The following is a 24600-nucleotide window of genomic DNA, read 5'->3' as shown; positions in this document are numbered from 1 at the left end:
TTAAAAATTGTTTGAACATGCAACTGGGAAATAAGATACACATGGAATGGCATGGATAGAACTCTATCCTGCCCCATAGGAAAATAGAAAGGGAAGGGGATAAGAGAAGGGGCAGGGAAGGGAGATAGAAGGGAGGGCAGATCAGGGGAAAGGGTATTCAAAATGCATGCCGTTTTGGGGTGGGGGGAAGGATGAGATGGAGAGAAAATTTGGAACCCAAAATCTTGTGGAAGTAAATGATAAAAACTAAAAATAAATAAATTAATAAACAAAAACCATATTCTGATTCCAATAATAATGTTTTATTCAATTTTATCACAACTATTCTTTGTCTTAATTTTTGTTGTCATTCTCTTATTCCTGATCTTCCCATGAGATGCCGTCTTTACCATTTGTTGAAGGTTCAGGTGAAAAATTCAGATCATATTCTTTCTTATGTAATTAAAATTCAGTTGCACAACAGATCCATCAAGGAATTCTTAATTTTCTCCTCAGGAAGAGTATAATATTATGAAATCAGTGGAAGCTCTGAAAAAAGAAAATAACAGACTGAACACAAAAATACAGAGAAGCAACAGCAAATATATGAATCACATTTTTTAAAAATTCTAGAAAAACTGAAAGAATACTACTAGTCTCCACAAATTAAAGCTGTGGATTTTGAAAACAGAGATCAGCTAGACAATCTGAGAAGCGCTGGTATTTCAGAGGGGGAAATGATGAAATAAGCAATGCAAATACTACATTTTAGGAAATCATATAAGAAATCTTTCCAGAAGTACTGGAAAAAGAGAACAATATGCAGTTTGAGAGAATCCATAAAGCATTGTCAAAGATGCATTCCATATTTAAATCATCAAGAAATCTAATCAACAAGTTCCAGAGCTTCAACTCTAAATAAAGAATTTTTCAAGCAGACACAAGGGAACAATTTACTCTTCAAGAAATATAATTTCAAATTGTAAAGGACTATTAACCAAGGATAAAATATGAAAGAAAAGTCCAGTTATGAGAAGCCAAAAGCAAAATAAACCAGCATGTCTGCTATATAAAATATTCCATAAAGCTGGGTATACTTCTACATAGACTGAGAAAGAAAGAAAAAAATTTCAACAGTTAAAGAGTAATCAAGGTATTTGGATCTGGACTGGGAAAGAAAGAAGGTTGTCTACATATCTGTGCAAGAGCAAGATGGTAGAAATTGGAATCCTATTGGTTTAAGCAAACAAATTAAAGCCACTTAGTGCTAATTTAAAAAAAAAGGTAATTTAACATAATTGGGTGGTAGACACAACAAATGACACGGATAGAGTTTAAATGGAGATTCAAACTATCAAAAGCTAATCTGAAATTGTCAAAGTTATTCGAAATCACTAATAATCTGAGTTATTAAAATTAAAGGAACTCTGAGGATAACCTCCCACCCCTCATAGGATCACAAGAATATAGGATTTAGACCAGGAAGGAACCTTAGAGATCATCTAGTCTCTCCCTTCCATTTTACATATGAATGAATGTGCCTGGCAGACATAGAAACTATGAGTCTGATGAAATCCAAGGGTATTCAAATAAATGGAAAACTTGCTTTTTTTGAGATGGTTGAGTAAGGGAGCTATGCTGAGTATACCCATACCACAGACTTGCCAGTCATGTTCAGGAATGTCACTTTTAAAGCTTTGTGGAAAATGAATTGGAGAAGGGAACAATCAAAGGCAGAGAGAGCAATTAGAAGATTGTTGCAATAGTTCAGGCAAGAAGTGATGAGTATATGAACTATAAAAGGGGACATATGTGAGGGATGCTGTGGAGATAGAAGTGATGACAATTGATAGGATGGGGGTAGGGCTGGGAGAGAGAAAGAGGAAAGAATCGAGGATGACTCTGAGTTTGTACACCTGGTAACTCTAAGAATAGAAGTATCCCTGACAAAAAGAAAGGTTTAGAAGAAGAGTGTTTTTTGGCGGAAAAGATAATGAGTTCTCTTTTGTACAAAAAATAAACTAAAATAAGGTTATTCAGTAACAAAAGGCAAATCTCACATAAAATAAATAATCAGTAAATGGTTTTTGAATGAGTGGATGAGAATGGAACATGGAAAGCTATGGAAAGAATGGGACATGTCAGACTGGAGAAGACTGGAAATCCTGACAGACCTGTAGTTTTGGCCAAAAGGCAGCAATAAACATGGGAACCATGTCAGAGATCAGTTCTCCTTGGCATGGATACACGGGACTTGAGTCTCAAATACAAATCTGAAATTGAGAAAAGAATAAGAAAAATGCAATATGGTTAGCCAGATAATTTACAGGCATCCAGCAGGGTGGCAGTCAGCATCAGAGAAGCTTAGAGCTAGTTCTGGGGACTCAGTCATAGGCAATGGGGTATAGAAATCAAGGAGTCAAGCCATAGCAAGATCAGGGTACCGGATAGTGCAGGGGAATGAGGCAGGAACTCAGCTTTAGGGCAACTGTGGGATGTAGAAACCCCGTTACTAGTGTAGCAGAAGGCTGACTGTGGGACCCCTAATCAACTGAGTCTCCAATCCATCACATGAAACTAAGAGTTCAGATGCCAGCAACCCATCTTCAATTTTTAAGTGTAGGGCAAAATTATTTTCAGACTTTGAGTAGATTTGCAAATGAACGAGTTAGGGAACTCCCTAAGGATTATACTTTTCCCTGGACTTGAATTGCCCTGGTGTCTTTTCTCCCTATTCTCCACTCCTTGACATGGGAGAATGAAGAGACTGAGCAGTTAGAAACAGGGCAACCAACCCTGGTATAGTCCAGTCTAATGGAGACAGCTCATAAGGAAGCTTCTATCGGAGGGCAGTTTGTGTGTGTGTGTGTGTGTGTGTGTGTCTGTGTCTGTGTCTGTGTGTGTGCACATGTGCACAAGTATGCTGGGGAGAAGGATTTCTTTTCATTCTGCCACCCACCATCCACACCGTCTTGCAGCAAAAACACATTGACAGAGGAGACATATGTCCACACACACACATAGCCTGAAAGGGGTATTTGAGAACATTGCTTCCAGAACTCCAACCTCTTATATAGAAAGTTGTGAAGAGAGCCAATTCTGGAGGACTGGGCTCTTAAGTAATGGTTGCTCATGTCTTCCTGTGCACTTTTCATAGAGTATAGCAATTGGGCAGGGATTTCTCCCCCTGCCAACCTCCCTCCATCAGCAATGGTATTTTGTAGCAAAAGCACATAGATGTAAGAGATGGGTGGCTGCACACAGACTGAGAAGGAATGCAAGAATATTGCTTCCTGGACACCAACCTTGTGTGTTGAGAGGGATCAAAGAAGAAAATGAACTTGGTTCCCACAGTGGGGAATCCTACTGATGAGTATGCATCGAGTCTCAGAGCTGGGACACTGACAGAACAGAACTGTGAAGGCTTCCCTCTAGATCTCTTGGCATTGCACGTACGCCGTTGGACTATGTGGGCCACGTATCAATTATGTCTCCTGTTTCCTGGCCACACCATTGGCCCACATCCTTATTTGGTCATAGATCTCTCTGATACTCTTCGCAGTGTTTTTGTTGTATATTTCTTAATTAGAAATATGTTCTATCTTCCATTATTACCATTATAGTACTCATGTCCACTACTTGCTTCTCCATCACCATTTGGGCAATATGAAACTGTATTTCTTTAGAGGTTGTGGTATTCCCCAATTCAAAACTATATAGCATTAGCAGAAGAATATTGATGTTAAAAAGATGAGCCTTTGTTTCAGGGAGAATATTGAGGTTAAAAAGACTTAATCTACATAAAATACTTATTGGTTTCTTTAATAGTCTTCTTATTTGATATCCCTTAGCAACTGGCTTCTTTTAGAACCTAGTTCAATTTCAAGGTTTAAAGCAACAGCATCCCTGAAAACAGAATAGTAATTAACTGGGTTCATCATATTTCCCACATTGTGAATTATTCCTAGCATTCTTCCATCACTTACTCCCTGTGAAATGGAAAGAAAGTTGCTGTGAAATGATCTGATATTTTTAATTATTTGTTTCCTTCCCCTTAGAGAAAGTTTCCAAGGATTGACAATAACCTATCTCCTTAAAGGAGGCAGTTTACAGCCTTTTTAAAATTTCCTTTTGAATTAAATTTGTTCCAAACAGAATAGCCTTTGACCATAGAAGGTCATCAGTTCCTCAGAAGACCTTTTTTTTTGCTTTTGCTTTTTGGTGAGGCAATTGGGGTTAAGTGACTTGCCCAGGGTCACACAGCTAGTAAGTGTTAAGCATCTGAGGCTGGATTTGAATTCAGGTCCTCCTGACTCCAAGGCCAGACAGAAGACAGTTCTAATAGGGCTCAGGACAATGTAAATATCATCTAAGAAGTTCCTGCATTGCAAAGGGAGCCTAAAATGAAGAGACTCTCTCTGATGACAATCAATTTTGCAGATAATAAAATCTAAGCCAGCCCATTCTAAATTTTTTGCTTGTAGGACAGCATTTCCACTTTCACTGTTTGTAAAAATCATGCAATTTTCTATATTTCTTATCTAACAAATTTAGTGGGGTGACATTGCCTTCCAGGGAACAGGAACTTCTCAACGAAATTGCATAATCAATATTGGGATCATAAACCAAAACCCAGTGTCTGCTCATCAACAGATGAGCTTTAACAATTGTTTTGTAAAAATAGTTTCCACCCCTACGGCAAACCATATTGATGCAATCAACTTCTTTACTACTCCATGAGTAAAGAAAGGTTGATTTTGTTGTTCTCCTTTACTACTAACACAGAAAAGGTGAAATTTGTTTTCTGGTTAGTATCATTCAAAACAGAGGTGAAACATACTAAATTCAAATAACCTATGCCTTTCAATAAATTGTGACCTCTAAATAACATCTAATCTTGCACCTCCACAGCAGACATGAGAAAGTGCTTTCACTTTTGAGTACCCTGGAACTATGAGTTGCTTTTCCTGCAGCAACATATATAAATAAAATATAATAACCATTAAGTTGTTGTTATTGTTGTTCAGTTATGTCCAACTCTTCATGACCCCATTTGGGGTTTTCTTGGCAAAGATACTGGAGTGGTTTGCCATTTCCTTCCCCAGCTCATTTTACAGATGAAGTAACTGAGGCAAACAGTATTAAATGACTTGCCCAGGGTCACACAGCTAGCGTCTGAGACTAGATTTGAGCTCAGGAAGAGAAATCTTTCTGACTTCAAGACCAGAACTACACTGTACCACCTAGCTGCCCCAATGATCATTCATCTAGGTTCAAAACTTTGGACTCATCTTGGCTCATCCTCCCTCCTTGATTCCTCACATTCAGTCAATCACCAACACTGTTAATGTTTTTCCCTTAATTTTTTTTACTTTTATGCCCTCTTTGGACCTAAAGCTTCTCATCTGTAAAATGAAGGGATTGAACTGGATGACTTCTAAGGTTTCTTCCAGATCTAAATCTATGATCCTGTGATCTAATAGGTCACTTCCTTGAGAGCAACGACTTTTCGTTTTTGTCATATCCTCAACACTTAGCACAGTGGCTGGCATGCAATAGGTGCTTATCAAACAGTTATTGATTGATTGATCCTAATATCCTTTACTTATTTTTCATTAGTTCAGGTCTTTATCACCTCCTAACTGTACAGCTGTAACAACTATACCATCTGGTCTTTATGCTTAGGATTCTCCCAACTCGATTCACCCAATGTACTGCAGCTGAATTCATCTTTTTAAAACGCTGTCATCTCCCATTCAAATATCTCAAATAGATTCCTTTTTCCTACTACATCAAATCTAAACATCTCTGCCTGGCTTTCAAGTTCCTCCATAATCTGGTCCTACCTTATCTATCCATCTAACCTTGCGTCCAAAGTTCTGCAGGAAACCAGAAACATACTGCTTCTATTCTTCAATTTTCCCTTATGTTGTACCTATTGCCTACAATGCATTCTTTTGTTTCCTCCACGTATCCAAATCCTACACAACCTTCAAGACCCAGTTAAAGTTGAAGCCAGTACTGATCGTCCTTTCCTCTAAATTCCTTCTAGCACTTAAAGCACAAATCACACAGCTACTATGTAGCCTAGAGCCTTCCATGAGTCCAGAAGAGTAGAAGGAAACATCCTCCTTCCTCTAGCATGGCATGGTCCCTCCATCCTTAGACTAAGAATTTGAACTAATACTTTGGTTCATCATTACTGCTATGATTCAGCTCCACAAAAACTTAAAACATTTGTTTGCTTATTTGGGAAAATGTGTTAAACAACTGATTTACAAATGTGCACCGTCTATACGTTGCTTGAGACCACCTGCTGGTACTTTAAAAGGAAAACATTCACAGAATCTCTGAATTAGAAGGGACTCTAGGGGCAAAAGCCCACCTTCAGTTTGAAGACCCAAAGTCACCCCCTGCCTCCCAAGGCTGCCCACACTACTTTTGTTAGGATGTTCCTCTTTCCATTGAACCTAAATTTGCTTTTTAACAACTTCCACCTGCTACCGTTAGCTTTGCCTTCTGAGGCCAAGCAGAACAAGATATCAAATGATGGTCCTTCAATTACCTGAGATCGCTATCATGTTTTCACTAAGTTTTGTCTTTTCCAGGCTAAATGACTCCAGATCTTTTGGCATATGGGATAAACTTAAAGCTCCACCCTCTTGCTCATTCTCCTCTGGAAGCTCTCCAGTTAATCAAATGTCCTTGCTAAAATGTGGTGCCCAGACCTGAATGTAGTACTACAGAGGCAGACTGGTGGGGACAGAGTACATCAGGGCTCTCTATCACCTCCCTAGTTCAGGCAAGACATTAGACTAGCTCTCTCAGTACACACTGCAGTTGCATTAGCATTCTTGGCTACCACATGACCCTGCTGACTCATACTCAACTTGTACTCCATGAAAACCTCCAATCTTTTTTAGACAAATGGCTCCCTATACATAACTCCCCGATTTTTCACTTGTAGAGTTGATTTTTTTTAACCCAATTGTAAGAATTTCCACCTATCCCTAGTGAATTTCATCTTAGTAGATTCTGCTCAGTATTCCAGCTGATTGAGAACTTTTCGAATGCTTACTCTGTCATCCAAAGGACTAGCTGTCTCCTTTAGTTTTGTGTCCACTGAAAATTTGATAGGCATCCCATTGGTGTCTTTATCTAATTCAATGATAAAGACTGTTAACCCAGGGCTAAGGATAGAATCTTGGGGCACTATACTGTAGTTCTTTCATTAACCTCTCCTCTTTGAACTTACCCATTCAGCTAATTCTGAGTCCCTTTAACCACAGTACAATCTTGCCCACATTTCACCATCTTTTCTCCATCCACAAAAATAGCTCGACTTTATAAAAAAATTGCTAAAATCAAGGTAAATGCATTTATTTGATGATGGAGAGGCTTTAATCTTGAAAGAAGGGGGACCAGTGAATCAACGATCCATATTCATTTTGTTGGATTTCCACCCTGACATTTTCATGCCAACAATAATAATTTTCACAACCGAGGAAAGAATTGATTCTAATGCATGGATGAGCTAAATAAAGATAAGCCAGGTTGCCAGTTCACTGGCTATAAAGACAAGTCCTCAGACTATCTGTCTTGTTCCTTTCCACATGGGATTACCTTGAGATCACAGTAATAAAGGTAATACTTACTACTTTGTGATGAATTAATATTCTGTCATTAAAGTAAGAAATACCATAAGAAAAAGGGACACCTTTAAATGATCAACATACTTCCATTAAATGAAAAGCATGAATTAGGGGTGGGGTTTTTAGAATAAATGTGACCCAATTTTATCCAGATAAAATTTTTTATTTAAATTGTAATATTATTTTAAATGGATAAATTAACTATACTATACTATTAGATTTTCACCATCAGATATAGTGGTTATAGTATTATTAAGGACCTTTTCCTCAGCTATTAATGCTTTTTAATTATTGTCATTAAGAGTATAAGGAAAATATTTTCTGAAGTTGAATGCTTTGAGGATGATCATGCTACTAGGTACAGAACTTTCTGGTAACAAAAAGAAGCAAATCCACATTCACACTTCACATGATATCCCTCTTATATAACATTTATCTCTGCCTTATAGATTTGTTACTTCTGACTTAGTATATTATGCTCTAATTCTCAGTGAACTATACAAAGTCCCTTTCCTCATCATTATGCTATGTCTGATTGCTGGGGTCTTTCAACCAAAGTAAAGTGACAGTTCAAAAACTAGATCATTTTTATGACATAAGAAGATATTAGATTTGATTAAGCACCTTTCACAAAATTATGTTTGTTCACATGTTTTCTAAACTTCAACATTCTGTCCATTAAAAGAGTCAATAGTATGGATTACTAGGGTTTTACTGTATTTATTGGTTGACATACACCTTTCATAACAATTGAAGCACTCAGGAACAAAAATAAATCAAATGAAAGATAAGACAGACCAATGACATCTAATAAGTAAATGCATTAGGACTATAACAATAAATAGTAGAGTGAGACAGCCAATAGAACAAATAAAAGTGCACAAAACAAATAATTAAGAAAAGAGTTACGTTTGCAAAGAATGAAGTTTCAAGAATTTGATGCAACCTAGCTTTATGATAATTATACTAGAAGAGGCCAAAAGAACAAAGGAACAAAAGATTTTTTATCAGAAGACAGTACGTATAAAGATGTGAGAAGAGGAATATAAAATGGTGTATATAGATCTACAGAAAAATATGAGATATGTCACTGACAAAGTTAGAAATAATTTGTGATATTTACATGTGTATTAAGTATTAAAGTGGCAGGACTAAACGTAATTTTATGTGTGCCTTCAGAAGTTCTCTGGTCAGTTAAGCGATCAAATTATATAAATTAGGCATCTGTGATTATTTGGACATAGCTGTGCTAAAATCTATTTTAGACTTATTCTATACTTTCAAGAGTACAGAAATAGGATCTATCAATTAACAATATTAAGTGTTTGCTATAAATTAAGCACTGTGCCAGGTGCTGGAGAAATCAATGAGCAGGAGTTTGAAGGAACCAGATTTTGAATCAATGCAGGAAAGGATTTTCAAATCACAGAGCCGACTAAGAATAAATGGATTGTTTTTACGAAATAGTAAACTTACTACCATTGACAACATTCAGTTAGTCAATAAACATTTATTAAGTACCTACTATATGCCAGGTGCTGTGCTAAGTGCTGGAGATACAAAGAAAGATGAAAGAAAGTCCCTGCCCTCAAGGAGCTCACAGTCTAATGGAAGAGACAACATGCAAGCAACTGCACAAAAACAAAACAAAACAAAAACAAACAAATCATATACAGGATGAAATAGGACAAAATCAACAGATGGAAGGCACTAGAATTAAGAGAGATTGGGAAAAGCTTTCTATTTTAGAAGGTGGGATTTAAGCTGAGACTTGAAAGAGGCCAGGAGGAAGAGATGAGGATGGAGAGCATTCCAGGCACGGAAGATAGGCCAGAGGCTGGATAACCATCTGTCAAGGAAACTGTAAAAGGGATTCCTCTATGGGTTGGGACATTGAACTCCAAAGTCCCTTCCAATTTAATGATTCTAACTCATCTACTCTTATGTTAATGATGTTCAGACACCATTTTTTTCTAGTAAAATGTATTTAATGTTGAGAAAACATATGTAGTTACCTTGGGCAACTCTCTCTCATATTTAAAGCTGCCCAGAAGAACTGTCCTAGGTATACGGCAGTATATGTTTTCAAATCTACTTAAAAACTATAGTTTACATGTCCCCAACAACTGTTTACTTTAATCTGTAAGCCAGAGGATACTAATATTTCAATACAAATGAAATAGCAGTAGCAATAGAGTGTTTACTGTAAACTTAGGACACATTGTTCTGCAGATACACACATACACACACCAGCTAGGGAATACTCATAAGGAACATACGACCAGATCTTATTATGGAAGGGCAAGTCATACCTCTGTTGCTAAGGTCTCCTAGTGTCTTGAGATGCCGTGTCTTATTTATAAGTATCTTTTCTTGGTCAACTCCCAAAGTTTTACTTATGAACATCTTATTTCTCCAGGAGAATCTTTACCTCCAGAAGCAAAGCTCTTTTGTAATATGGACCAGCTAGCTAGTGAAGTAGAACCCAGAGACATTTAATGTCTTAGAATCTCATCTTCCTGTTCACTGGGGGCAAGGTCTCTGTCCCAAGGCTCTATTTGAGTTAGGTCTTTAATTTACTTCAATTTCTGATTCCTAACTTGCACTCCTTCCTAATCACTTTAGGGACTGCCCTTTTGACAACCCATCAAGAACTACCTGCATCTGAGGCTCCCTGGTTTACCTCAGCACCCCTCAAGATCCTTTGGGGCTTCAAATCAAATTAAAGGATGTGGAAATACGCAAGAGTAAAGAATCCTTCAGAGACCTGCTTAGGTATCGCGCTCCATCTCAGTCCTTTGTTCCTAACTCCTGATTTTGTTATGTATATGTGACCAAGCCTCCTGAGGGAGCTAGCTATCTGCATACATACACAGACTATTTTCTTTATTCTAGGCTCCTTGAGATTTTATCTTGGCATTTTGTATGAATTATGGCCTATTAGGTTTGAATGTTTTTGGGTGAACAAGATGTCAACGAGGCTGGCATCGGATACATTTAGTCTGCACAGAGCCATAGCTTACCAGGGTCCTTTTCAGAAGTTCAATGACTGTTAATAGCAATTATGGGTAATAACCTGTTAAACTGAAGTACCATTTTATAGTATGTGCACATACATGCAAATATATAGTATAAGTGGTATTTAATCTAAATTATAAATAATACATATGGCTTTCTAGGAAGTAATTTTAAAATGCAATATTGCAGTTTTGCTGGGCTCACCTTACTCTTGACCCCTTAATATATTCTCTGCAGTAATTCAGTTCAAGTCAATGAACCTTTATTAAATGCCTACCACATGCAAAGACTGGGCTAAGTACTAGAAATGTATGGACTAAAACAAAAGCCCTTGCTTTTAAAATTGTTTCAAAGAATTTACATTCGGGGCGGGGGGGGGTTCCTACAAACTGTACAGAGAACACAATGATTTGAGGAAAGAGAGAACATTAAAAACGGGAGGTATTTTTGGTAGGAGGGAAATAAAAAATTCAAAAAATAAGTGCCACCTGAACTGAGTCTTGAAGAAAGCTAGGAATCCTATGAGGCCAAGTAAAGAGGGGGTACACTCCAGGCATGAGGGAAACTCTGCAGAAAGACACTGAATTGGAAGATGGAAAGTCAAACTCAGACAACAGCTAATAGGCCAGGTTGGCTAGAACACAGAGTTCATGAAAGGGGTGAAATCTGAAATGTCTGGAAAGATAGTTAGGAACCAGATTGTGGAAGGCTTTAAATTCCAGAATGAGGAGTTTGTACTTTGTCCTGAAAGCAAAAGGGGTATATCATCTACTGCTACCTCTAGTTTTCTAATGCTGTTTGGAGAATATTAACTTGGAAGGATATAGCAGTGCTTTTTGCATAGAAGAGAAGATGTAATCAGGAATAGTACCAACCTTATAGGTTTGTTGCAAATATGAAATGAGGTAACATGTAAAGCATTTTGCAAACTTTAAACCACTAAACGTAAATGCTATTATTGTTTTCTGACCTGCCGTGGAGACAGTTCAGCAAAACTGTTTCCCCAAAATATAGCTGGTGAAACTTCATATTTGGACCACAGACATTTAGCTAATGAGAAACCCAGGTAGACGTAGAAGAATTAATTGGTTTCTTGCTTCCTCTTATTCAGAAACAAATCACATCTTTCATTAGTCCAATTTCTCCATGGACAAATCTTTGTACAAGTAAATACATGTGTGTTTGAGGTTTTGTTTTTTTTTTTTGCCCCAAAGCACATATGGCTCCTTCTGGCTTCTCCTCATACTCTTGCATCTTTATTTAGTTTTTATCCAGCCAATAAAATATCAAAATTAAGAGCCCTATATTGATTGAGGTTTAAAGAAATCAATTGCACAAATATAACGAAGGGGAGACCTGGCTTGGCATCCTTTCGTGTGAAAAAACTAAGGGTTTAAAAATTCAGTTTTGCTTGGTTGAAGTACAACTGCTAGAAAAGCTAATGCAACAAAAGTCACATTAATATAAGTAGACTGTCTAGGTCAGGGAGAACAAGTTTCACTGTACTTTATGATCGTCAGACCACATTGTGTTTTGGGCATCACATTTTGGAAGGTGACAGTGATGACACTGGTAGAAATGGTGACATCAGAAGTAGAAGCAAGGATTTAGGGAAAAATACTAAGTTTGGTTTTGTACCTCTTACATTTGGGAGTCATCCAAATGGAGATGCAAGTTCAAAGTTAAGAAGCAAAATCACAGCTAGAGTTAAGATTTGAAATCAATCTATTTTGAGGATTATAGTTGAGGCTATGGAAGTGAATGAAATTGCTAAGGGAGCGAGGAGAGGGAGGAGAGAGAGAGGAGAGAGAGAGAGAAAGAGAGAGAGAGAGAGAGAGAGAGAGAGAGAGAATATAAGGCTGAGGACAGAACCTTTGGAGATACCAATTTAAAGAAATCAGGAAGAGAAAGAAGACACAGAAGAAATGGTTCAGCAACACAGGAGCAAAGTGTTGTGTCTCCAAAGCCAAGGTAGGAGAGGATATCCAAAAATGTTGGAGCTGGGGGGGGGTGGGAAGGACGGAAGGCAGTGTCAACAGTTTCAAAAGTTTCAGAGAGGCCTGATGAGGATTGAGAAATGGTCTGGAATTAGTCATAAAGAGGACATCAGTGACCTTGACGTTTCAGTAGAATAGTGGGAAAAATACCAGATTACAAGCAGTGAAATTGGTGGTAAGGAGGTAGAAGTAGCTCAAGCATCATCTCCTGCATGAAGGCTTTCCAAATCCCCTAGCTGTTGGTGCCTTCCCTCCCAAACTACTATGTATTTAACTATTATGTATATATTTGCATTTACCATTTACTCACCTTATTTTGTATATATTTAGATATGTACTTGCAAGTAGGGATTGTTTCATTCTTTGTACCTGTTTCTCCAGCACCCAACACAGTGTTGGGCTAAGTATTTATTAAAAATGAATACTTGTTGATTAAATGATTGATTGGCTGCAGACTACTTAAGAAGTTTCTCAAGAAGTTGGCAGTTAATGAAAAGCAAGATAGGAAAGTTGTTGAACAGGGTAGAAACATCAATGAAAAGGTGTTCCCCCCCCCCAGGATTATGTGAGTATATTTAAAGGCAGATAGGAAGGGAACACTTGAGAGGAAGAGATTGAAATGTATTCAAGAGAGGGACTGATTGATGGATCTAAGTACTGGCTGAGGTGTGAGAAGCTGGGTTCACAGATACAAATAGAGGGCAAAGATTAAGACACCACATTCTCGAGGAAGTAAGGTGAAGGAGAGAATAAAGATAGTGAGAAATTATCAGGTGTAGAGGACAGTTTCAATCTTCTCAGAGAAGAGGTCACCTGCTAGCTTAAGGGGAGAGAACAAGACCTGAAATTGTCACATTGTTACCTATATGATAATGGAACCGATGAGAAATGGATAAAAGATTTTTTGAAACACTGAGGACCCATCTGAGGTTATCTGCACCATAAATTTATAGTAAGAGAAATTAGAATTTCTCTGTGAATTTAGACAGCAAGAAATGATATTTATAGGGCAGACCCAGGATTGAAGATTCAAAAACTGTTTTGGACAAGAATATCATTTTTTAAATGAATACATATCCTTCCTATGTGACTATTTCGAAAGACAACATACATTTTGATGCATAAGTTCTGATGTTTCCTTCAAAGTCATTACTTTATATAGTCTTACCTTACATGCACTTTTGAGCATAGGCATTGACAGTCATAGACATCTTCTACAGAGCTAACAGTGGTGTCCAGCTATTAAGATATCCTGTCAAACACAGGCTGTTTTCTTTATTCTAGCCTCCTGGAGATTTTATTTTATCACGACACTTTGTGTGAATTATGGCCTGCCAGGTTTGAATAGTTTCGGGGGAACAAGATGTCAACTAGAAGTTAGCATCACATACATTTATAAATAGGTTACACAGAGTCATAATTTAACTGGCTCCTTTTCTGAAGTTCAATGCCTGTTAATAGCAATTATAGGTAATATTCTGATAAATATAAGTACTGTTTTTATATAGGTTTAAAAATTTTTATAAATGCATGTCTGATAGTCTGTTATAAATATATTATGCTTGTATGACAGCTTTCCTACCTGGATTTCTGCATAGTGCACATTAAATCTGCTTTGTCAATCTATAATTTTATACTATTTTTATATGTGTTTCTGTCATTGTTTCAAAGATATAGCTATAAGCATATAGTGACAGAACACTAGTTCTTCAAATGTTTCTTAGGAAGTTGAGACTACCCTATCTAGGTCTCCTGGTGCATTAAGTATGGCTTCATGAAATAGATTAAGTAGAACTGGAACAATCATAGCAACCTGGCTTCACTCCATTAGTAATGGAAAAATGAATCAAATAAGATGCCATCAACATTAATTGAAACATAATTAAAGTTGGTAGTAAAGTTATTTTAGACACTCCAATTTAAATACCAGTCTGTGGAATCTGAATGATTATCAAATTTTGTAGTTAGGTTGATAAAAATATAGGAGTTGTGATGCCATTAGCTGCAGTCCTCTTTGTATCTGACATACGCTATTAAAATATAATGCAAACTATACTTCCTTATCATTTGAATTATCTCAGTCATGACTATAGCAAGGTACTGATGTTAATTGGAAAGTAGTTCTAAGATTCTTGGGAAAGAAAACTTTTTATTTTGATGGAATGTATTTAAGATACAATAGGTCACAGCCTAAGTTTTTCACTTTTCTTTTTGTAAATGAGAAAAGGGGGTTATATAATTTGAATAATAGTCATATTGAAAGTCTATAGAATTTATGTCTCTCATATGAAATATTTCATGATAATATTTTAATACTATTAAGTTTTTATATCTTATATGGTTTGAATTAAAGGAGATAAAACTTTTATGGCCTGTTGAAGTCTGGTATCAAGAAGACTTGAGTTCAAATCCAGCCTCAGAAACTTACTAGCTGTGTGACCCTGGGCAAGTTACTTAACCTCTGTTTGCCTCAGTTTCCTCATGTATAAAATGGGGATAATAATAGCACCTACCTCCCAGGGTCATGAGGAACAAATGACAAAAATAATTGTAAAGCACTTAGCACAGTGCCTGGTACATAGTAAATACAATATAAATGTTAATTATTATCATCATTGTTATTACTATTATTTAGATATAGGACTGCTTCGAGGTTGTTATAGTTTATAAATGATATAGTATAATCTTGCCCTGAAAAAAATGGTAAATGGGAACTGATACATGTCTTCAATTTTTAAAAATGAATGAGAAGACAAGATAGATCACCTAAGTATAATAGATGTAAAAAGGGATTTGAGAATTAAGATTTTTTTAACAATACAATAAAAATGTAGAATGGGTAAACCTAGGGATCTTTGGAATCTCCTTACCTGGAGATCTTTAAAAACATACTGAATTGCCTAGGATAGCAGTCCTTCTCTATCTCTCTCAGACATACTCCATGAGTCCATAAAAGGCATTTGGCCAAGTGTGGAAGATTTTAGTCAGACAACTCAGGCTTGTATTTCATCTTTTAATATGTATACATATATATATATATATACACACATACATATATATGTATATATGTATATATATTAACCTTGGTTAGAAATTCTATAGTACATCACAGTAAGAAGACTCATTCCCTAAAGAAAACTTTCTACCAACAAGAGAAAATCTTTAGGTTTCAAGGGCAGTCTTGTTTCTTTGGCACTGATTTATACAACAATGTATGATGGGCTGTTCTTTCACTAGCTTAGCTAATGACCAGGTGGGAAAGTCAGACCTGAGGCACAGCCTGTAGCATTTAGTACTCCAGACAATCATTAACATACATTATAAGGAAAGACTGTCCCAGAGAGGAGTATTTCTACTTATGTAATAATCTGGGTATTAAAAATAGAATGTTTTCAGGCTTGGCTTATAAGCTAGGAATTTTTCCTAGTTACTTCCAGCATATCTTATTTCTGAATTTAAAAAAAATCCTCATCATTTCACTATGATACTAAAAGATATACTTTCACTTCTTTTATTCTAAAAATTTTCAGTTAAATTTAACAAAGAGTTGTTGAACATCTGCCATGTGTAAGGCATTGTGATAAGTGCTAAAGATTTAAAGATAAACAAAACTAGGTGCCTACCCTTAAGGGGCTTATTGCTCAATGAGCTTGGCAGGAGTTGCTTGCCCCTTTGAAAGTTTTATCAGTTTTGTTTATCTTCCCTGGGATGACCGGAAGGATGAAATAAGATAGACTAAGATTACATAGGCCGTGTTCCCTGTCTTCATAAAACTTCTATTTAGTACAGAGACATGACATAGACATAAATAACTGTGAGACAAAGTAATATATAATAACTGCATAAGACAAGAAGGTACAAGGAAGGTACTACAAAGTACTAAAAGTCATGGGGTGGTGTCAGATAATATGTCATGGAAAAGGTGGGATTTGGATTAAGCTTTCAAGAGTGGGTGACAGAAAGGAGTGGAGAAGGGCATTTCAGGGAATAGTTTGAGTAAAAGCCTACTGGCACTAAAGTGCAGGGTATAAACTGGTGACAATGGATAGCCCACTGTAGATGCAGTACAAGGTACATACAGAGAGACCAGATAAAATTGGAAAAATAAGCTTGTCAAAGGTCCTGAATACCATGTTAAGGAGTTTGAATTTTACTTAATCGGAAATGGGGAATAATTAGAGGATTTTAATCTAATCAGGAAGATTAATCTGCCAAAAGTTTGACGATGGAATGAAAGGGAAAGGAAGAGCTTTACTACTACATGCCTATGCTAGCATGTTGACAGTGAGAATGGAGAGGAGAGAATGGATATAAAAGATGTTGTAGAGGAAGAATCAACAGTGCTCTTCTAATCAACTGGTTGTGGATAAGAAAAAGTTAAATAGTGAGGTCAGGAGAAACAGTTTTTAAGGGGGAAAATAAGCAACCAGTTTTGGATATGTTGAGTTTGAGGCACCAAGGGGACATCTAGATGGAAATGTCCTATAGGCAAGTGGAGATGCAGCCCTGAAGCTTGGAAAAGATGGAGAGTTGGAGATGTCAAGGCAGTGAATGATAGATTAAGCCATGGAGTCAATAAGATTGCAACAGGGAGAAATCAGAGAGAAAAGAGAGAAGTATAGAAATTTGGGAATCAAGAAGAGGAAGAGACTAGTGTTTTAGTATGTAGATACAACTCACATAATCAAAGATTTGGAAGGGATCTTAAAAAATCATCTAGTCCAACTCTTATCGGAAAAGGAATCCTGTCAATAATATCCCTGATAGCCATGTTGTGTGATGACTAACTTTAACAGACAGCTCTTCTCAGCAATGCAAGGATCTAAGACATCTCCAAAAGTCTCATGATGGAAAATGCTATCCACATCCAGAGAAAGAACTATGGAGTCTGAATGCAGATGGAAGCATACTAGTTGCTCTCCTTTTCTTTTGTTGTTTTATTTCTTCTTTGCTGTGGTTCCTCCCATTAGTTCTAATTCTTATGTACATCATGACTAATGTGAAAATATGCTTAATATGAATGTATAAGTGGAGCCTATATCAGATTGCATGCCATCTTGGGGAGAGGAGTGGGGAGGGAGGGGGAGAAAATTTAAAACTCAAAAGCTTATGGAAGTGAGTTTGGAAAACTAAAAAATAAATTAATAAAAAATCTATTTTTTTAAATCCCTGATAAGTAGCCACTCAGCCTCCTTGTGAAGATGATCTCTAGCATGGTCATTCATTCTACTTGTGGACAGATCTGATTGTTAGGACTTTCCTTCTTTACATCTAGCCTAAAACTACCTTAAAAAAAAACAACTAAAAACCCTCTATATAAAATATTGCCATCATTTTCTGCCAGACCTTTCCAACATAGAACCCTTTCAGCAAATAAATACAGTTAATATAAAAACAAACACATTAGCTATATATGACAATGTAGACCTCAAGAGGAGGGAGATAAATTTCATCATCAGACCTTTGGAGTCATTTGAACACTGTATTGATCTGAATTTCCTATGCCTTTTAGTGTTGTTTTCCTTTACAGCATGTGTACAGATATATTTATATTAATATAGATTCATATAACATATCACATAGGTTTATATTTAACATTTATATTCATTCATTAAATATCTAAATATCTATATACACACATCCTTTGGTTCTACTTACATTGCTCTATAGCAATTCACACAAGTCTTTCCACATTTTTTCTGAATTTGTCATGTTTGCTATTTCTTATAGCATAATAATATTCATATAGCATAGTTTATTCAACTATGTTCCCACGTATGGGCACCCACTTTGCTACCACAAAAAATATGAATATTTTGGTATATATGAATAATCCTTTCCTTGGCCTCTTTGAGTCATATCCATTCCTTCTTCTAAATGTCAGTCCTTCAGACTCTTGAAGGCAGCTTTCATGTTCTTCTTCCAGTTCCTTCAAGTTCTCTCTCCTCCAGGATACAAACATCTCTAGTTCCTTCAACCAGTCCTCATATGGCAGGTCCTCCAGTTGCCTCAACATCCTTATTTCCCTCTTCTGGTCATACTCCAGGCCTGTTTTTTTCCAAAGAGTAACAACTAAACAATAGTACTGTTCTGTATTATTTGCCTTACCTATTTGATAGCATTCTTTTGAGGTTGAAATAATAAATGTGTAACTACTCTGAAAAATATGAAGTACTGTACAAATATAAGACATTTTTATTAGACACTTTCTAGTTTGGGCAAGCAACTTTTAGGGCTGAAAGCTAGAAGTTGATAAATATGGCTCAAACTTGAGTCAATGTTCATATTCCTTAATTGGAAAATTATTTCAGTTCTGTTCTGGCATGGTGATGATAGTTTACTGGAAATAGTAGAAAGCATTGGTACACATGACTAGGGAGTAGGTCACAGGGCTATCCTATCAATTTCTCAACCCCTCGTGTAAGCAGATGTGCTTACCAGACTTTTTGTGATAACATTATCTCTATTCTTGAACATATAAATCATTGTTTATTGCACTATCATTAGTGAAATGGAAAGATGTAAATATGTTATGGCTGAAATTGTACATATGTTCAATTACTTTATTTGAAAACTGTATTAACAAAACAAAGTAAGGTAAGTTAAATGAACAGGTGTTAGGGTTCCATTTAATGAAAGACAACACAGCTTTTGTTTTTATAGCAATGTACAAAAAACTCTAAAATGTTCTTTATAAAAAAAAACTTACTTTTTTCCAAGACATTATTAATGAAATAGTGAATATTGGGTAGTTAAGGATAAATCATTTATTGAATACCTACTATATGAGTGGTTAATATGCTTAGCTCCTCTCAGGCACTCTTAAAATATGCTGAAGTGCATTTTTCTAGGAAATTATAGAGGAATATGCTGTGATTTTTTTAGTCTTCTAGTTATCTCACGCAAAAATGTTGAGGCCATGTAAGTTGTTTTATCTTGCTTCTAAACTAAGCATATTCTGATCAATTTATTTATCTCATGTTTTATCTTACCTTGGTGTGATGCTCTGTATAATCTGAATTTTCTGGGGGCAAAAGTGAGTTTTTTCTTTAATAACCTTTCTGGCTCTTGTGAGTGTATAATATCTGTTCATTGACCCACAGACAAGCATGACCTAGTGAATCTTTATGTAAATCTTTCCAGTCTCACAATAATTTCCTTTGTGAGAAAGTTCTTGCTTTGATAAACTTTATAGATATTCTTTTTCCTTCCACATGTCTCTGAAGGAGACCTTTAAGTTCTCTATATTTACATTTTCTTTCTTAACTCCATTATCTCCCTCCCTATCCCCAACTGAAAGAAAACAAAATCCTTGTAACAAATTGCATAGTCAAACAAAATGAATACCCACATTGTCCATGTTCAGAAAAAAGTCTTAGTCTGTAAGTTAAGTACATCACTATTTTGTTTGGAGATCAGGAACATGGTTCATCATTGGTCCTCTGGAATCATAATGAGTTCCTCAGTTTTTCCAAGTTATCTTTAAAATGCTGTTTAACAACAGTATAAATAGTTCTGATTCTCTTCACTTCATCTGCATCAATTCATATAATTCATCCCAATTGTCTATTTCATCATGAGTAATTTGTAACATATTTCATATGGATGTTGATAACTTGGATTTCTTCCTTTGAGAACTTCTTTTCAGGTACTTTGACCATTTACCAATTGGAAAATGGCTCCTATTCTTATAAATTTGAATCAAGTGCTTATTTATTTTGTTTTTTTGTTTTGTTTTGTTTCTTGGCTAGGCAATGGGGTTAAGTGACTTGCCCAGGGTCACACAGTTAGTAAGTGTTATATGTCTGAGGTCACATTTGAACTCAGGTCCTCCTGAATTCAGGGCCGGTGCTCTATCCACTGCGCCACCTAGCTGTCCCCTTATTGGAAATGAGACCTTCACTGGAGAAATTTGATGCAAACATTTTTTCCAACTTCATCATTTCCTTTCTAGTTTTAGCTACATTGGTTTTGTCTGTATAAAAACCTTTTAATTTTGAGTAATCAAAATTTATAAACTTAAATTCTTTGGTCCTCTCTATCCCTCATTTGATCATTTATTCATCAAAATTATTTGGTACTGACAAAAAAGTAGAGAGGTTGATCCAATTACTAGAATAGATCAGTTATAGAACATAAAGAAGCAAATTTACCATAGAAGCCCATCATATGAGGAAATCCAAAAACCTCAGTTCCTTGAGTAATTTGACAAAAACTGTTGGAAAAATTGGAAAGTAGTTTGACATAAAATAGGTTTGGATCAATAACTCATGCTATATACCAAGATAAACTTCAAATGGAGATATTTAGATAAAAAGGCCACATCATAAACAAATTAGAAGATATAGGACCTTGACTTATTCTGCTTTTACTTCCCTATAGGTGTCTGTGTCAGAATCAATTTTTTTTCTTAACTTTGCCTCACCTCCTAAATTAACTAACATATTATCATATATTTTGGGAAACCTGGCTTTGTTCTCTGTAATTTTCCCACTTCCCCCGCCAAAACATAGATTTTTTTTTCAAAAATATAGTTCTTAGCCTGTTGTAAGAGTTTTATTTGAGGTATAAGTTTTAGTTTAATTTCTTTTTGGAAGGATAGCGTGGTACTTGGAGGAGAAAGCAAAAGAAAACAACAGACTGCAATTACTACCTAACTCTGGCTCATGCTTTTGTTGTTGGTCAGTTGTTTTAATCATGTCCAAGTCTTTGTGACCCCATTTGGGGTTTTCTTGGTAAAGATACTGGAGTGATTTGCCACTTGTTTCTCCAGATCATTTTACAGATGAAGAACTTAGATAAATAAGGTTAAGTTACTTGCCCAAGGTCACATAGCTAATAAGTGTCTGAGACCAGTTTCAACTCAAGTCTTCCTGACTCGAGGCCCAACACTCTATCCATTGCACCACCTAGCTGCCCCAAGCTGCTCATGCTTTACACTGCAGTAATTTTTTCTGACCATATTGGATTGGGGACACTAATTTAATCTAGTATTGACTTCTCATCTTGGCTGGCACCTTTCCTGGTATGAGAGGATATGTTGCCTTAAGGCTCTTAACACATATGTCTAGGATAAACACCTTGTTTACATTCTATTTAGATGTACCCCAAATCCTTTACTTTTCTTTAAGCTGATTCCCTATCTTTCTGTTTAGGTCACTAAGGAATCGTTTCATCTAATTTTTGTATTGGCCACTTCACTTGGGCCATAAGCAAATTTTATGGCTGTATACTAGCCTTTATTTAAGTCTTTATCACATATTGACATCAGAATAGGCCACATACAAGAATAACATGGGAGGAGAGAGTATGATGGATTGCAATCTGAACACTGGAAGGAACTACCACCTCAATAACGATACATATATGTTGAAATATTAAGTAATTTCATTCATCAAATAACATTCCAAGATCACATATAATAACAATTTATGTTTTTATAATGTTTTAAGATTTACAAAGTTCATTCCTCACAACAATCTTGTGGTGTATATAGCATAAATCCTATTGTCCCCATTTTACAGATGAGGATACTAGGGGCTTAGAGATATTAAGTAACTTCCTAAGGGTCAGACAGCTACAATAGAGCAGGATGAGTCTGAGCTCATGTCCCTCCAAACCCTGAGACGACATCTCTTTTGATGATAGGCTGCCTCTACGTCCTTTCTCTTTCCAATTGTCAGCTTTATGTTCTACTGGCAGTTCAAACTCAACATGTACGCAACACACTTGTCACCTTCCTCCTCTCTTAACTTCCTAGTTTCTGTCCATGATACACCGCCCCCCTCAGTTGTCCAGGCTCAGAACCTTGGCACCATCTTCGCTTTTCCTTTTCCCCTATCTTCCACACCCATTCAGTTGCCAAATAGAACTTGGCACTCCCTTTTGCATCTGTCCCCTCCCCTCTGTTTCACTCAGCCTCCCACCACCTTTTGTCTCTAGCAGGCTCCTAACTGAATTCTCATGCCTTCAGTATTTTGCCCTCTCAGGTCATCCTTCAACAGAGCTGCCAAAATTATCAGAACTGATGATGTCACACCTCTGCTCAAAAACCTTCAGTGACCCTCTATTGTCCATAGGATAAAGAAGAATCCTTCATTTTCACCTTGAACTGTGATTTTATTGGTATCAGGGAAACCCTAGTGAGGAAACTCCTTCTATCAACACAGATGGCTACTCACTCTGCAATATATCATCTTAGAGGTCTGGTGGTACTGAAGGTTATGTCTTAGTGCCAATGTATCAGAAGCAAGACTTGAACTCAAGCCCCAAAAGCAAGTTCTTTATTCTGTTGTCTCCTCAGCAGCATGGCATTTTATACTCCCTCTGTTCCCACCCCCACCCACACCTCCCCCCAAAATTTAGTTCCAGCCTACACTTCCTGCTTTATCTCACTCTATTTTCCTTCAAACACTATACCTTCCCAACAAATTGGAGATTGTTCATCCATCTCATGCTGTGCCTTTTCACTGCTATGCATCTGTGTAAACCATTCCCCTACACCCAGAATGCTCTCCTGACACATATCCATCTAGTGAAGGCCTTTTCCTTCAAGGGCCTCTTCCATGAAGCCTTCCCTGATTCTCTGAAGTTAAACGTGATTACTCTCTTTTTAAATTTCTTATAGAACTTTGTCTAGAGCTATCTTTGCTTGCCTTTGGCATGTTTTATACTTACATTTGTTATTTCTATGTGTATATACACATACACCTCTTTTTCTCCAGGAGAATTTTGTCTAAATACAGTGTATTACACACTGTAGGTGCTTAATTTTTATTAAATTTTAATATATACACAATGGTATAATTTAAGTCCACTGTGTTCCCTAGTATTTTAAATTTAAGCAGAACTGACATGTATATAGCTCCTTTGCTTTTGCTTGTTCAAAACACAGGCTGTGATTTGCTATCTTATTGTACAGAAGTCTTCTAAAAAAAAGTCTTCTCTTCTTTATGGGAATGGTGTGGGAATAATAATTCCAAAGTCAGGAAAAAATGACTGAACTGTAAAGTGAACTATATTGGCCACTAACTCATTTTGCCCTCACCTCCAATACCATCTTTCCCCAAGATCAAGCAATTTTTCTGTGCAATGAACTGTATCTGATCTCAATGGCCTGGAAATTATGTGATCCAAAGCATCTTCTGAATCCTTATTTCCTATTTGCTAACATGATGTTCTTTAATGTTATACTACCAATGTGATACATGTGCTACGAGACTTACTAATAACTCACATAAAGGAAAATGCAGGACGTGAATGGAAATTTTTTTTAAATTTGAATTTGGGAGAAACTCAATCATTCTGGGTTGATTTTTAAGGTATTGGATTGTCTAGACCCCTTACTCTTACTTGCTCCTTCCTTCTTATTAATTGCCTTTTAATATCTCAGGATAAGCAGATCTAAAAGAAACATTTATTTTTTAAAAAATATTATTTCAATGTTTTGCCTTGTAATCAAAGAACTTCAGCAGATTCTTGAAAGCAATGCATGCAAAACTGTAACTTCACTTTAAAAAAAGAAAAGTAAAAATCAATTTTGGCAATTCGCTTCATTTACTGTGCCTTTAATGTTTTAGGCACAAACCAAGGAAAAATTATTTTACAAAAAGGCTTGATAATCTCAACACTAATCATGTATTTCTCACTTTGTAGATATTGTCATCCTCTTTTTAATATATATGTATATATACATATGTGTGTACATGTGTACATGTGTGTGTGTGTGTGTGTGTGTGTGTGTACAGATGGGGTGGGGAGGGGGAGAGGGAAAAAGGGAGGCAGCTAGGTGGTGCAGTATAGACTACTGGGCCTGTAGTCAGGAAGCCCTAAGTTCAAATGAGGTCGTAGACACTTTGCCTCAGTTTCCTCATCTGTTTTATAATGATCTGGAGAAGGAAATGGCAAACCCCTAAAGTATCTTTGCCAAGAAAACCACAAATGGGGCAGGAAGA

At 36.4% G+C, this 24600-nt stretch overlaps 1 long non-coding RNA gene across 1 annotated transcript in view; it reads right to left on the bottom strand.

The window, feature by feature from the left end:
• Positions 1–280: 280 nt before the first annotated feature.
• Positions 281–24600, bottom strand: part of LOC114027514 — a 41025-nt gene continuing 16705 nt past the window's right edge. Inside the window, exons 2-3 of the long non-coding RNA XR_003567265.1 lie at positions 2154–2252; positions 281–528 (exon numbers count right to left, since the gene is read on the bottom strand). This is a non-coding gene — a long non-coding RNA (uncharacterized LOC114027514). The remainder of the gene's footprint in view (positions 529–2153; positions 2253–24600) is intronic.

This window comes from Vombatus ursinus, unplaced genomic scaffold (assembly GCF_900497805.2).
Source record: "Vombatus ursinus unplaced genomic scaffold, bare-nosed wombat genome assembly UNPS02014861.1, whole genome shotgun sequence".
Classification (NCBI taxonomy): Eukaryota; Metazoa; Chordata; class Mammalia; order Diprotodontia; family Vombatidae; genus Vombatus; species Vombatus ursinus.
This window is presented reverse-complemented; position numbering and strand designations above follow the sequence as displayed.